The sequence below is a fragment of the Xenopus tropicalis genome, chromosome 7 (genome assembly GCF_000004195.4).
Source record: "Xenopus tropicalis strain Nigerian chromosome 7, UCB_Xtro_10.0, whole genome shotgun sequence".
Lineage (NCBI taxonomy): Eukaryota > Metazoa > Chordata > Amphibia > Anura > Pipidae > Xenopus > Xenopus tropicalis.
The window spans coordinates 102,021,185-102,033,283 of NC_030683.2; the positions used below are offsets into that span (position 1 = coordinate 102,021,185).

At 36.6% G+C, this 12,099-nt stretch overlaps 1 protein-coding gene across 6 annotated transcripts in view; it reads right to left on the bottom strand.

Annotated features, from left to right (window-relative positions):
* The window catches only part of prdm16 (PR domain 16), a 400,466-nt gene that overhangs the window by 206,765 nt on the left and 181,602 nt on the right, over positions 1 to 12,099 (bottom strand). The window lies entirely within an intron of this gene.

Sequence of the window (12,099 nt, forward strand, 5' to 3'; positions counted from 1 at the left end):
GTTTGTGCCTTAGAAATCTGTTACCTTGGCTAATAGCTTCCTAAATGTGTATGGTTTTACATATATTCAATATCTGGCATTTTCTAACCAATTTGGTTATATTGAAAGGAAATGAAGAAATGTGTGGGCTGCTTGTTTTGAGAGGCAAGATGTTTTTATGTATCATATCACAATGGTGGCTTAATATGACATTATGGCAATTGGCACAGATAAGGCTAAACAGATATCCACAGAATTTTGGCACTCCTTCTATTTCTCACAGTAGTTACTGTATACACAGTTGTGCCCACATTGACATGTCCATGGTCTTATGGGATGCCTCTCTGGATGCATCTGTGTTCATCTTTATCTCTTCCTAGACCTCTTTACCCCTGGTTCCCAACAATAGCATCAGGGCCGAACTGGTAGACCAGACCCTTGCGGCGCTCCCCCTGCCCGACGCGTTAAATTTATGCTCTCGGGGAAGGACGTCGGGTGGGGGGCCCTGCGAGGGGGGTTAGGGGGGCCCCTCCGGGGGGGGAGGCTATGGGCGTGGGCCATATGGGCGGGCAACGGGCCCCCCCAGTCCGACCCTGAATAGCATGCTGGAAATGTATACTAATGTATAGCCCTACTAATGGATCAAATAACTCCAGTTTGGTTAAAATCAAGCCAATGTCATGTTTCCTATTAAACTGGAAACATTTTAATGGAACCCATTTTTGGAACATCTTCAACATGATTACTGAAATACCAGTTCCACCTTTCCAGCGATGCTGGCCCTTGCAGAGCTGCAACAGTTAGTAACAGCATACAGGTATATTTAAGCAGCTTGACGTTTCCCAAGGATTTATCAACCCCACTAAGGATTTGTTCCATTCCTTCTCTTTCATCACCATTTGTCCACAACTAAGATCTCTCCTTTGTCTTTTTCTCAGGCTTGTTCCAACATGTTCCATTGGAACCTAACCTTAGCGGTATAATAAAGGCTCCAATGCAATGACTGGAACTGGACCACCAACACCTCTTATTATTAATTTCTATTATTGCTATAAATTGAATTAACCCCTTCTTGCTGCATTTTATAGGATTTGGTGTCACACCTATTGCTTATTTGACCCCACTTATGGCCAAGAGTATGATGGCAATAATAACTGCATCTCCTCCCATTATTGTAATCCTGCATGATATAATGCAGTGTTCCCCAACCAGTGGCTCATGAGTAACATGTTGCTCCCCAACCCATTGGATGTTGCTCCCAGTGGCCTCAAACAGGTGCTAATTTTCTAATTTCTGGTAAGGAGGCAAGTTTTGGTTGCATAAAAACCAAGAATAATGTCAAACAGAGCCTTCAGTAGGCTGCCAGTCCACATAGAGGCTATTAAGTAGCCAATTAAAGCTCTTATTTCTACCCCCAGGAACATTTTTCATGCTTGTGTTGCTCCCCAACACTTTTTCCATTTAAATGTGGCTCATGGGTATAAAAGGTTGGGGATCCCCAAACTAAAGGGTTCCTATACTTATCCATAGTATTTAAAAGAAAGGGCGTGAATTTTTTTTTTATTCCATGAACCTGTCGGGATGGGAACAATCTCAAAAGCAGGTTAGTGAAGATACTGGTTTTATATTTTGTTTACAGCTGTGAAGGGAGACTGACCTGCACTGGGTCAGTCAGTGGTTCCATTATGTAGCTGAGGCTTTGCATTGAACAGAAGGTAATTATTAAAATGGTATTTAAATATCTGTGCCTGCTGGCAGACAAAACATCAAATGAAGTAAAATAAGCTCTAAAGTCTTTTCTATGTACATATGTGAATATTAGAACACAACCTCATAGGTTAATGAAGGCTTGGGGTGGCTATGGATTTACAACAATAGGCCAGAGGTATTATACACATAATTGGTTTTATATTTATCCTGGTAGAGATGTATAATAAATAAAATTAGCAATGGTTATACCTTGCAATGTGTTCTAGCTAGTTAACATGCGACAGGCCCTGCATTTATCCTACCATGTGTTCTGGGATATTGTAAAGGAAACCCATCATTTATCTTGCCATTTGCTCTGGTTCATTATACTTGGAACTGGCCCTCTGACACCATTAAGGATTCTGTGTAGAAAATGAGATTAATAAGTAGCCTCCCCAAACATAAAAATCTTCCTGTATACATAAATAATATATTCATGCAGGATCACTCTGCAATTTTAATGTGCAAAGTTAATGTGCTAATGATGACGTTGTTACTACACTTTGCACGCTCAATGCATGAAAAAATGTAATAGGTAAATATGTCTGTTTGTTACACATTTTTCCAATTGGGGCTTAAGATGCATTGTCACATGAACTATTGCCCTTACACTCCATACAGCGTTCTTTAAAGTGAAACCATCCACATATTAAGGTAAGAGTCAGACTGTTGACTTAAACACTGAATGAAAGTAACTAACCCCTATGGCTAAAATCATACTACTGAGTCTGAATGGCTTTGCTTACTTGCGAATGCTCTGCTTGATTGTCACCTGTTCTTACAATAATCAATATGGGGGCTTGGGTGGTTAGTAAGATGTGAAGCTCCTACAAGTGCGCTATAAAATTGTTCTGAATTCAAGCTCACCATATACTGTAAAAGGAGACCATGCCCACTTATCCAATTAAAGCAACATTTGGCTATCAAATGCATTGTGTTCAGTTGCTTAAAATTGTTATTAATATTTCCACTTATGGCAATAAGTTTCAATACCAAATTTCTTGAATCACCACAGAGGGGATAAAAAGGCACCCAAGGCACTTTGATTAAAGCTTCAAATAGGGGCAATTAATACCTCTAATGTGCCACAATATCAAAGGCAGGAAAAATGATTAAACAGATGTTTATAAAGGTATTAGCCATGCTTATAAAAGCATTTGAAGGGTTACATGCTGCAACTAGAAACTGGCTCCTCCGTGTTCACTGGTGAATATTTGTGTTATAAAAATACATTTCAGAATATTCCTAGACCATTTTAGGAAACTGGCATAGTCTGTTTTTTTTTTAATCAGAAAAAAACCACAAGCGGAACATCTACACTAGTAACCTTGCTTTACTTTCACCCAAGATATCACTGCCATGATAGACAGCTACTTAATAACCTCCTGGTTTCATTGTATTTCATCAAGCAAACAATTATCATTTTTCCAGGCAATGCCTACTGATAATAGAGCTGTTCTCATTAAATATTTGTCTTTTTATTAGGTGTCTATGATGTTATCTGATGGCAGGGGACATTAAACATTGCAACCATCAAAGCTTTGCCAGGGTCCAGCCCGTCTTGGCTAATAATCAATCTGTTTGTTTTATTACTTAAAAACAGAGGCCTCTTTTCAAAAGAAGAAGCTTCCTCATTGCATTATTGATGTGCTGGCCCAGACATGATAAAACTATGGTTACAAGACTATGCCCCTGTCAGGGAATGGGGAGGGTGGTGATTAAAAGAGAACTGCAATAAGATTTTGAAAAGACTTTTTACAATGATAAAAGTAAAGATATACCTTTATTTTAAAATGGGATTTAGCTTATTTAAAGATGCAGTAAAGCAGAACTGCCATTTTTAAGTTAGTGTATTTCTAGATCTTCAAACAAATACACTGTTATAGTTGTGGGGGGGGGGGGTTGTAAAAGTTATTCTGTTACTATGGGTCGTTTCAGTATGGCAGCTCTCACATTTGTATGTACATATGTATTAACTATAAACAATTTAAAGAAGACGTAGAAGGTTTCATGCACCCCTGCTCACCTGGAAGGCTCTATGAGACAGACCAGATATGGAGGATAACAGGGACTGTGATAAAGGTGTGGGTCTGGGGATGAGCTCTTTGTCCAAAAGATATTAAATTAAGAAGTGGCTTGTGCAGGTTCTGGGAGAACAGAGAGATGCCCCCACCAAACTATTGCAAATTAATAATTTATCATTTACTGGGATTACATTGACCTGATAGTGGCTAAAGCCCTATTAAAGAACAGGCTTCCTATATATTTATAGACTGAGAGCGAACCAGTAAGCTCTGATTTCAAAGGAATAATTTTTTAATGCATGCATTATGTGCTATTGTCAACCCTGTTGTGAATAAAACACAGGCAAGTACCTGTTTGAAGTTACCCAGGGCATCCCTGTCTTTTTCTTGGGAAAATGTATTATGAATGTAAATGAATTCGCAGAGCTAAGCTGGGTAAATGAAATTGATGTTACTAGTGACATCAACAAAGATTATGTATCACATCACTGATTGCTAACATAATTCACACCATCAAAACAAAATGTAGCAGCAATAAGCAGAACAAGACATGGCATGAGGAAAAAGGTAAACTCTAGAATGATATTATATCATCTACATTTGGCTTATTACTTGGCAATATGGTTTTCCTCTTATGCTGTAGTATAGCCTGCGGGACCCCACCCACCATATACCCTTTTAACACCATGTTCCATGTAACTACATGTCACATGATCAGGCAACTTCCCCAGTGGCTGAAATTAGCCCACTCAATTGGGTGGCAAAGATATGCTCACTTGATGACATCATGGGTGAATTTATAGAGAGTTTTAGTCCTTTTTAAAGTATCCTTAACACTTTGCGTACTAGTTGATTTCACATCAAGGGCATCGTGATTTGCCAGTCAATCTGAATAAAAAGTAATGTAAACAAGTAAAGTTTCTAACACTGGCAATCTGTAACATAGATTCTGTGACCGACCTCATGTTAACGGGACACTGTCATCATTTTTATGCTGTACCTTTTATTTCTAAATTACACTGTTTACATAGGAAATAATTCACTCTACCATTTAAATTTTTTCCTTGAACCAACAAATTTATTTATTTTTTTATGTTGTAGGCACCATCTCGGTGCATTGTGCCTGAGTTTGAGCTCTCAGAAGGAGCCAGCGCTACACATTAGAACTGCTTTCAGGTAACCTATTGTTTCTCCTACTCCCATGTAACTGGAGGAGTCCCAAGCCGGACTTGGATTTCTTACTATTGAGTGCTATTCTGATATCTACTGGGAGCTGCTATCTTGCTCCCTTCCCATTGTTCTGATGGCTTCTGGGGGGAAAGGGAGACGGTTGATATCACTCCAACTTGCAGCTCAGCAGTAAAGTGTGACTGAAGTTTATCAGAGCACAATTCGCATGACTGTGGAACCCTGGGAAATGCAGAATATGGCTAGCCCCATGTGAAATTCCAAAATTAAATGTTGAAAAACAGATTTCAATGCAGGAGTCTGCTGGAGAAGCTCTATTAACTGATGTGTTTTGAAGAAAAGAACACATTTTCCCATGACCGTATTCCTTTAAACTGTTTAGTCAGCAATGACTAAAACTGGTATGCTTTATCTTTAAACAGAAAAGGAATTTCTCATCAAAATTTCATATTGGCTGTAATATTAGACATCAGAAAATATATATGTGGACGGAATCTTAGTTTGATAGAATGCATATAATACTGGCTCTTATAAAAAAAAGCATGCAGACATCACCAGTAAAGGTTATAACCATTGCAGGAACTATACTAGGGTTCATTGAAAGCTCTTCTTTGGCTGCTGGATTTACAGAGATTGTTTGTCTCCATATTCAGAATATGACATTGATCTAACTTGTTACTGCAGATGTTTCTTGCCCAATCCTTCTGTCAGGCCAAAAGTCCAACAATGGCAGTTTGCTCATCATTGTAGTGAAAGACAAACATTACTTCAGTCTTAAAATAAAAAAAATATTCATCAAGGTAAACCTATTTTGAAAGACCAATAATACAGAGGTGTATAGCAAGGAAATAATCATTTCAGTTCTGCAGAGAATCAGTCAGTTTTTCACAAATAGCATTATTTATTCATGATGGGGATTTTTATACTTTTTTTTTTGTGAGTGGGTATTTAAACAGCTGGGTAACCGTCCAACGTGTAGTCTGAGATTCCTGCTAGTGATGAATGCTAAGAAGTATTTAGGGTTAGTGGCAAGTATGATATCTTACGCAAATTGAAAAATAGCTTTTTACGTGTGATTTAATTCAGTGAAAAGATGAACAAATAAAAAGTTTAAAACTTGAGAAAGCGAGTGTTGTCAGGTTGAATAAATAGATTCACAGAATAAACATGTCTCTATTCACTTAGATTATTTCTACAGAGGTTGTTCTTAAAGCTTTAGAATCTTCACTCCCATGCTTGACTTGATGTTAGAAGGAAGAACAAATACATTATAAAGGTCATATCTGGGTTATTTGCAATCTCTAGTTCTTCCAAAGCCTCTGACCTAGCTGTGTTAATCTGATATGTAATAGAAATACTTACAATCAACAAAATCAGTGGCTTAGGGCAATGGCACAAGTTTATTGCCCCCACGTTTAAAAAAAGCCCACTTTTAGGAATACCCACTCTGATTCCAGCTGGGACACTGTTGTGAATCCACAATCTATATTGACAGCCTTAGGCCAAAATAGCTGATTCCCAGTGATGAGATAGGCTGCATGCATTGGTAGTCGAAATACAAAGACTTTTCTAGCCCTATTGTCCTAGGGTTTCATCTAGTAAACTGCTGAATAAGAATTTTGGGACAGAAGTAGGTCTTGATTGCCACTGTCCACTAAGGGAGAACCACAATAACATTTTAATCTAGAGTAAGGAAATGGCCACCTTTGTAGTATGCATCAATGAAGAACATGGAAGCCAGGATTCTTTAGAAATGCTTGTTATGCCAATTGTATTCAAAAGGTGTACTTTTATCTTCCAGTAGATATTGGCCAGTAGGCCACAACTGGTGTGGAATAAGACAGCCCCTGTAGACTGTTAATCAAAGGCAGGCTTTAAGTATAGGGATGCCTTATGCTCACAGGAATACATTCTGAATCCTACACAGTTACCACAAAGGGGCAAGTGATCCATGGATAGGTCTTAAGAGGCACAATTTTGTGTCTGTTAGAGCTCGAGCACTTCTTGTTCATTTCTGGAATTTATAAATGAGATCTTCAGAGTTCATGAATTAAAAATCCATGCATATTAAAAAAAACGGGGGACTCCGGTTTCCAAATCAAAATTTGTTAACGAGCCCCATAAAACACAGAAACCCCTAATATACCTATCACTGTAATCTGTTCCTTCAAAAAGTATGAATAAATGACATTTTTGTCCTGCTGCAAAATAGTTCTTATCATTCTGAATCATTTGAAATCCTGGCAGGGGAGGAGGGACTAAAACACTGATGTTACAAATTGTAACAACTTCTCCACAGTTTACAGACAGCGTGCAGGAACTACATAACCCACAATGCATTGCACTGTGATATTCCTTTCTTTATTGACATCACGTGTGCAGGGAATTGTGGGATTTGAAGGATGCAGGCGGAAGGCAGACTGAGGACAGCCGACCACTGTTATATTTTATTTGAGTCTCAAAGTAGTCAGCCAGATCAGCAGGGGAACAGGGGGTGTCCAAACCATATTATTACATTAAAAATCATGAAAAGGCTACTACAAATTTTGTTTATTTTTCAAAAAACTGTGTTTGGGTGGAGTTCCTGTTTAAATGGAACAGGTGAAAGCATTAATAATGAGTTTGATGATTTAAATGGAAACTGTATGTGACAATAGTGGGCAGTGAAGTATATATTGACATATTCGTTTCTGTCCACAAATGTTTTGTCATATGGAAAGGTTAATGAGGCTTGACCTTAGACATCAATATCTGGAAATCTGGCTTCAAGAATATCAATTTGGTATAAAGTAAAAATGGGTTGCAAAGTGTGTGTTTTTTCTAACTCATAGAACATTTTGTAATATCCATGATAATTTTGTTAAAATTTCATGACTTTTTTATGGTATCTTTGTTATTCCATGAAAAAGTCCTACTTTTCACGACTACGAAAATTTAGTTATTCATTCAAGCTTTGATATCGTGACTATCTTTTCGCCAGGTTGGGTCTGTAGAGTGCCATTGAGTCCTATGGAAGGCTTCATACATTTTTTTTCAAAGCCAGAAAGGTTTTCACGCCGTTTACGATCGTTTGAATACTTTCGGATTGCAACCATGATATTTTTGCATGACCAAGAAAAGAATTTTCGCGCAGTATTTGCTCATCAGAAATTATCGTGGTTACTCCAAATTTTTTCCAATCATGCTTTTTTAGTAGCGAAAATTTGTGCTTTAATGAATGGGCCCCTATGTCTACTAAAAAAAAAATGTATTTATAAAATAAAACATTTATTTGGAAAAACATTAAATAAACCCAAAAGGATTGTTTTGTCTTCAATAAGGATTAATTATATCTTAGCTGGGATCAAGTACATGATTCTGTGATATAACTACAGAGAAAAAAGTAATCATTTTTAAAAATATTAATCATTTGATTATAATGGAGAATATGGGAGATGTTTGCTGGATCACAAATCCTATATAGGTATAGGACCTGTTATCCAGAATGCTTGGGACCAAGTGTATTCCGGATAAGGGGTCTTTCTGTAATTTGGATCTCCATACCTTAAGTCTACAAAAAAATCAATAAAACATTAATCAAACCCAATAGGATTATTTTGCATCCAATAAGGATTAATTATACCTTAGTTGGGATCAAATACAAAGCACTGTTTTATTTTTACAGAGAAAAAGGAAATCAATTTTAAAAATCTGAATTATTTGATTCAAATGGAGCCTATGGGAGGCGGGCTTTCCGTAATTCGGAGCTTTCTGGATAACGGGTTTCCGGATAACAGATCCCATACCTGTACCTGTAATATGTAGATACTGATATTCTGAGGAAATTAAAGCTGATCTATGTGGTTTTAATTGCTTGCCTTTCTATTCTCCTGCTTTTTTACATTTAAATGCTTATGACTCAGTGATGCCCAGCACTAAGATATCAGATCAAATGTCTGCCAAGATTTGTATTGTTTATAATTTTTTAAACTATTAGGGCTCTGGCACACGGGGAGATTAGTCGCCCGCGACAAATCTCCCTGTTCGCGGGCGACTAATCTCCCCGAAATGCCATCTCACCGGCGAAAATGTAAATTGTGTGCCAGAGCCCTTAAACTATAAATATTAATTATCTTTCTGTTCAATTTTGAATTTGAGGGTTTTTCAACTCTCATTTTTAAAATTAACAATCATAAAAATTAACAATCAAAAATTCAAATAAACCAACTGGCAACTTAAACCTAGGGAGCTTCTATAGCAGTCAATGGGAAGTGTATTTTCAACGTTTAAGCTATTTTAGTTTTCAATTTTTGTCAAATTTATTAAAATGAACGGAACAGAATGGTAATTTTTCCCCATGAATTAATACAATCACGTTTTTCTGATTTAAGTTTTGTTAAGTTTTGTGAGTAGTGATGAATGAATCTGTCCTGTTTCGTTTCGCCATAAAATTTGTCATAAAACCGTGACTTGACTTGAACTTTGACTTGAACAAATTTTTCTGTGGCAAATTTTTGCTGAAGTTTCACGAAAATCACCAATGGTGATATCGGAAATTCGCTGCGAATCCATGCCTGGCAAAAGAAATTTGCTTATCACTATTCATAAGTAAGTTGAAGAATAAAAATTTAACAATGATAAAGTTTATACTAGAATTGCTTTTCATAATCAAATTTAGAGAAAACTCAAATTTGAAAATGAGTTAATTGGTCTCCCCATTATTAGTTTAATGAAAACAGAGATACAAATGTATATAATCATTTCTGTATCATACATAAAGAAAATGTAAAGGCGAAAACCCTGTACAGGTATAGGACCTGTTATCCAGAATGCTCAAGGGTATTCTGGATAAGGGGTCTTTCTGTAATTTGTATCACCATACCTTAAGTCTACTAAAAAATCAATAAAACATTAATTAAACCCAACAGGATTGTTTTGCCTCCAATAAGGATTATGTATAGCTTAGTTGGGATCAAGTACAAGGTACTGTTTTATTATTACAGAGAAAAAAGGAAATCAGTTTTAAAATTCTGAATTATTTGGTTAAAATGGAGTCTATGGGAGACGGCCTTTCCGTAATTCTGAGTTTTCTGGATAATGGGTTTCCGGATAAGGGATCCCATACCTGTATAATATATAATTTAAGAAGCATTCTACCACTTGGTTTGACATGTAAATACAAAGAAGGAAATACATGAATACAAAAAACTATTTTCTTTCAATCCTCTCTCTTACACACATATTTAAATAGCTGCAGTCCTATGGCACACAAGGTGATCATCTGACAGCAGAGTTCAACAGGGGGAGAAAGCAAGCAGCCAGATGGATTGATTTGAATGGCACAAGTAGAGTTTATTGCAGATATTTGCGCTGGTAGGTGGGTATTTAGGAATGCTAAATTCTGCAAGGATTAGTCCTGTCATGAGTATTTTGTTTGCCATTCAAATAAATGTATTGTAGCTGTTGGCGCAGAGGGCATTTTGATCGCTATGTCATGAGCCTCAAATTTTAGTTTTTAAGGTAAAGGAGAAAATAAATGAAAACAATTTTCCTCCTACAGAAATGCCACACGTCATTAATATAATCAAGTTAGAAATATATACTAGGCAGATTTATAAAAAAAAAAGAATTTTCTCATTTTCGATATTCAAAAAAAGTTGAAAATCTTGAACGTTTTTTTTTTTTTAAAAACTCACATCTTGAAACGTAAAAAAGTCCTCAAAAATAGTGAAATCACATTCAACCCTTAATTTTCAATGGATCTGCTGGATTTTGAATTAGTCTTAAAAAGTCAAATGGAAAAATAGCTTGAATTATAATATTACAACTGCTATTTATTCCAGTATGAATTTGTCCACTGCTTGTGCTTGTGTGCCTAAAATTCTCTTTATATAGTATACAGTTATTTTTGTTAACTAATATTTTTCTTTCTAAATTCAATTTTATTATTATAGCAATCTGGATCTGCTGTACAGGGATCTGCAAAACTAAAAATAGTGTGCAGTGTGCTGTGTGAGGGCTGCAATGTAAAGTGCTGGAATGGAAGTAAAAGACATCAAATAAATGTTATGGGCGATGCACTTAGATTTACCTAATTTACTTGACTGTCATTAATATATTCTGTCTTCATTTAATAGAAACAGGACAATCCTTTTGAACTCCATGAACAATGTCAGAGATCACTGATGTCACTAGAATTCACCTTTGACATAAATGAATAGCCACTAATAGTCTTCATTTGATGTAGACGCCAATAGACTGTAAATTATAAGTGAACTTTTAGCCCTGTATCCCATGGTGAGTTCAGTGGTAAGGTCAGAAGCCAGCACTCATGTCACAGTGCCATATAGTGAGCCAGGAGGGATTCTGGGTAAGAGATTAAGGCATCAAATACTCAGGTTCATATTACGGAGGCATTTATTTATTCTGATTCCTCGTTATTAAGAAAAATATCCAGTAAGAAGATGTAAAAATAAATTACTTGGTCAAATCACCTTCACATGCTAACAGCGAAGTGGAAGGGGTGGTTTACCTTTAAGTTTACTTGTACTATGTTATAGAATGGCCAATTCTAAGCAACTTTTCAATTGGTCTTCATTATTTATTTTTTTGTATTTTATGTAACTTCTTCTAACTCTTTCCAACTTTTAAAAAAGTGTCACTGACCCCAGCAGCCACTGCATATATGTACATGTACATGTATATTACGGGCCTCAACCTAGGTGCAATGTAGCTTACAATATGAAAAAGATATACTTTGAGCTAACGTGGGTTGGTGGTGACCGTATTTATTGTATGTACATTTTTTGAGGAATACAGACAACATAGTGCCAAGAACCTTTCTTCACCATTGGCTCTAAGGAAAGAAGGCTCCTGCTACCCCAAAAACCTCTGCATCATGCAGACCAAAACTAAGGTCACATCCCTAAGCAGCATTAAGATACCTGCAACCTTCAAATATTAGTAAACTGCAGCTTCCAGCATCCTCCAATGTCCAATTGTGGCCTTTTAGTCATTGGTAAATTACAACTTCTGTTATTACTTTGCTAGTTTAACAAAAGCAGCAGTGTCTCAGGATGGACATCACTTTTTAAGAAAAGAGCAGATAAATGATGCTGTAATAAAGTACATTCTTTATACAAAAGTGCCTCCAGCCACTTATGTGCAGAGTTACCACAGA